Genomic DNA, 5,000 nt, shown 5'->3' with positions numbered 1-5,000 from the left:
GAGACATAAATAGAGCAACATGGATACGAGAGCAAACTAAAGTAGAAGATATTCTAGCATGTAAGAAAAATGAATGGACATGGGCAGGACATATAATGAGAATGTCAGTTAATAGATGGACATTAAGAATAACAGAATGTGTCCCTAGAGATTATAAAAGAAGGAGGGGAAGGAAGAGAAGACGAACTTAAAAAGTGGCATGTCTGGAGTCTTTATTCTATAGTGGACCAGTCACAGCTGATGACACACATAAACGTACATATATATATATATATATATATATATATATATATATATATATATATATATATGTATATATATACAAACATATATATATATATATGAATATATGTAAATATATATATATATATATATATATATATATATTAATATATATATATAAACATATATATATATAAATATATATATAAATATATTATATATATATAAATATATATATATATATATATATATATATATATATTTATTTATTTATTTACTTATATATATACATATATATATATATATATATATATATATATTCATATATATGTATATATTCATATTATATATATATATATAAATATATGTATATAAATATCTACATATATAAATATATATATAAATAAATATATATATATATATATATATATATATATATATATATATTTATCTATTTTTATACATATATAAATATATATATATATATATATATATATATATATATATATATAAGTTTAACTGGGCTCCACAAGGCACTAGAAGAGTTGAAAGACCCAGACCTACATGGCTGAGGACTATGAAGCGTTTAGTAGGTGATGATGAATGGAGATGTATTTTATTAAAAGCTCAAGATAGGGACGACTATATATTAGGAGATTATATACTTATATATATATATATATATATATATATATATATATATATATATATATATATATATATATATGTGTGTGTGTGTGTGTGTGTGTGTGTGTGTGTGTTTGTGAATATATAAACCATTGGTAGAAATATAACATATACACATCGCCTTCGAAAAAAGAATTTAGAAAGTAATAATTCCATTGGAAAAATCATGTGAATATTACATCATTATTGATTACCTAAAATGAATTCTTCAGAAAAGTACTCGTGAAATGAGTTTTTTCGAGACGTATTTTCTGTTTCGAACGGCTCTGATATCGATTCGTACCGGAAATGGGATGTTTTAAATCCCAAACCAGAAAAAATAAGTCGAAGCCTTCCGTTATTTCAATGGGGTTTGCTGAAAACTTCAATTACCCTTCGCCCGAGTTCGATCACCGAGTGCGTTGCAGGCGTTCCTAATAATAAAAGTAATAAATTATAGTATTAATTATCTTTTCATCTTCCTATTCAGTCTCTTAACTTTTCCTTCAAATTGCAAAACCGAGCGATGAACGACTTCAGAACTTTCAAACTCAAATCCATAAATCAAATCATGTAGTTTATTATTATTATTATTATTATTATTATTATTATCATTATGATGATGATCATGATGATGATGATCATAATGATGATGATGATGAGTTACTAGGATTTATTGAAACGGAAGAAGAGTTTTTTCGCGAGTCCGAATGGCTTCAGAAGAAATGGCCATAGACTTAGCATGGAGTTCTGAATGACCCTAGAACAGAATTTCTGAACGGCTTCGGAAGAAAATTTTCCCGGATTTCCAAATGCCTTCCGAAGAAACCGCCGTAGACTTAGCATGGAGTTCTGAATGACTCCAGAACAGATTCTTCCTGGAGCTCCCTGAACGGCACCTGAAGAAAATTTTCCGGGATCTTCAAAAGGCTTCAGAAGGCAAAGCCGTAGACTTAGCATAGAGTTCTGAATGACTCCAGAACAGAATCTTCCCGGAGCAGTTCTGAACGGCTGCGCCCCGAGCTTCAAATGACTTCCGAAGACCTGATATTTTTTTTTAAAACTAAGCATGCAACGCAGTGAACATTGTTAATGGCTAATTTTGGAATGGAGCTGATTGTGAGAATTGCGTATTACAACTACAGGATCGACAGGAGGCTCTTCGGAACACTTTCATCTACAGCTGGTTTTGGTGGTTGCTGCAGAAGTTGTTGAGCTTTGAAAAACATGATGTACGCGCCTTGAATGATCCTTTGCTTGGGCTTTTGCAATGATGTCCTATAATTGGAGATTATTGGAAATAAGGAAATAAGGACGGAGACAGAATGGTTCAACTAAACGGTGAGCGACGTGTGGTTCTTCAACAGGATAGTCCAAAATTAGACATTGAAGAAAGGACATATCCAGGTCATATTGGTAAATATATTGTGTTGCTCGTCGTTTACTTTAGCGTGATGACATATGCGGAGAAAATTTATTGCATTCCTGTCTCTAACCATCTCCCCGATGGACAAAGACATGAATGCCATCGATTTATCTGAGGAATCTGACGAATTGAGGACACACGGCACTGAAATCTCTCTTAAAACCTAGAAGGAAACTGACGAACTAAGAAAGAATACGATGAAATCTAGAAGGAAATTGACAAACTAAGGAAAGTGAAAGATGAAATATCAAAGGAAACCGAAAAACTAAAGATCTTGAAATCTAGAACAGACAGAAGAGAACAGCAACGAAGAGCCTTTAAACGAACCCGTAAAATAGCCTTTAATGCTAGAGGTAAATCACATTGAAATAGGGCTAAAAAAAAGCCCCTAATGCGAGAAATAAAGTACCTCAAAATAGAGGTAAAAAACCCCTTAATGCTAGAAATAAGGCACCTCAAAATAGAGGTATAAAACCCTTAATGCTAGAAATAAGGCATATAAAAATAGAGGTAACACAGCTGCTAATGCTATAAATAAGGCACCTAAAATTAGAGGTCAAAGAGCCTCTAATGTTAGAAGAAAAGCACCTCAAAATCGAGGTAAAAAGCTTCTAATGCTTTATATAAGGCTCCTAAAAATAGAGGTCAAAAGCCCCTAATGCTATAAATAAGGCACCTAAAAACAGAGGTCAAAGAGTCTCTAATGCTACAAGTAATGAACCTCAAAATCAAGGTCCAAAAGCCCCTAATGCTATAAATAAGGCACCTAAAAAGAGAGGTCAAAGAGCCTCTAATGCTAAAAGAAATGTACCTCAAAATCGAGGTAAAAAAAAACCCTAATGCTATAAATAAGGCACCTGAAAAGAAAGGTCAAAGCGCCTCTAATGCTAGAAGTAATACACTTCAAAATCGAGGTCAAAAATCCCTTAATGCTATAAATAAGGCACCTAAAAATAGAGGTCAAAGAACCTCTAATGCTAGAAGTAAAGCACCTCAAAATCTAGGTCAAAAAGCCCCTAACGCTTTATATAAGGCTCCTAAAAATAGAGGTCAAAAGCCCCTAATGCTATAAATAAGGCACCTAAAAATAAAGGTCAAAGAGCTTCTAATACTAGAAGTAATGCACCTCAAAATTGAGGTCAAGAAGCCCATAATGCTATAAATAAGGCACCTAAAAATAGAGGTCAAAAAGCCTCTAATGCTAGAAGTAAAGCACCTCAAAATCTAGATCAAAAAGCCCGAAATGCTTTATATAAGGCTCCTAAAAATAGAGGTCAAAAGCCCCTAATGCTATAAATAAGGCACCTAAAAATAGAGGTTAAAGTGCCCTCTAATGCTAGAAGTAATGCACCTCAAAATCGAGGTCAAAATGGGCCTAATGCTATATATAAGGCTCCTAAAAATAGAGGTTAAAAAGCTCCTAATGTTATAAATAAGGCACCTAAAAATAGAGGTCAAAGCGCCTCTAATGCTAGAAGTAATGCACATCAAAATCGAGGTCAAGAAGCCCCTAATGCTATAAATAAGGCACCTAGAAATAGAGGTCAAAGAGCCTCTAATGCTAGAAGTAAAGCACCTCAAAATCGAGGTAAAAAAGCCCATAATGCTTTATATAAGGCTCCTAAAAATAGAGGTCAAAAGCCCCTAATGCTATAAATAAGACACCTAAAAATAGAGGTCAAAAGCCCCTAATGCTATAAATAAGGCACCTAAAAATAGAGGTCAAAGAGCCTCTAATGCTAGAAGTAATACACTTCAAAATCGAGGTAAAAAAGCCCCTAATGCTATAGATAATCCCCTAAAGCTAAAGTTAAGGCACCTAAAAACAAGGTAAAAAACATCGTAATGCTATAGATAAGGCAACTTAAAATATAGGAAAAAAAAAATCCCCTAATGCTAGAGATAGGACACCTGGCACCTCAAAATCAGAGGTCAAAAAGCCCCTAATGCTACAGATAAGGCACCTTAAAATAGAGGTCATAAAGTCCCTAACGCTAGAGATGAGGCACGTCAAAACAGAGGTTAAAAAGCCCCTAACGCTAGAGATAAGGCGCCTAAAAATAGAGGTAAAAATGCTCCTAATGTTAGAGACAGGGCATCTTAAAATATAGGTCAAAAAGTCTCTAATGCTAGAGATAAGGCTCCTGAAAATAGAGGTAAAAAGTTCCTAATACTAGAGATAAGGCACCTCAAAATAAGAGGTCAAAAAGGCCCAAATGCTAGAGATAAGGCCCCTCAAAATAAGAGGTAAAAAAGCCACTAAAGCTAAAGATAAGGCACCTCAAATTATTAGGTCAAAAAGCTCCTAGTGCTAGAGATAAGGCACCTCGAAATAGAGGCCATAAAGCCCGTAAAACTAAAGTTAAGTTACCTAAAAATAGAGGTAAAAAAGCCCCTAATGCTAGAGATAAGACACTTCAAAATAGAGGTCGAAAAGCCCCTAGTGCTAGAGATAAGGCACCTAAAATAGAGGTAAAAAAGCCCCTAATGCTAGAGATAAGGCACCTAAAAATATAGAGGTCATAAAGCTAAAGTTAAAGCACCTAAAATAGAGGTAAATAATCCCCTAATGCTAGAGATAAGGCATCTCAAAATAGAGTTCAAAGAACCTCAAATGCTAGAAGTAAGGCACCTCAAAATAAGAGGTCAAAAAACCCCTGATGCTAGAGGTAAGGAACCTCAAAAT

This window comes from Palaemon carinicauda, chromosome 9 (assembly GCF_036898095.1).
Source record: "Palaemon carinicauda isolate YSFRI2023 chromosome 9, ASM3689809v2, whole genome shotgun sequence".
In the NCBI taxonomy this organism is placed as follows: domain Eukaryota; kingdom Metazoa; phylum Arthropoda; class Malacostraca; order Decapoda; family Palaemonidae; genus Palaemon; species Palaemon carinicauda.
Note: the sequence above shows the minus strand (reverse complement) of the source record.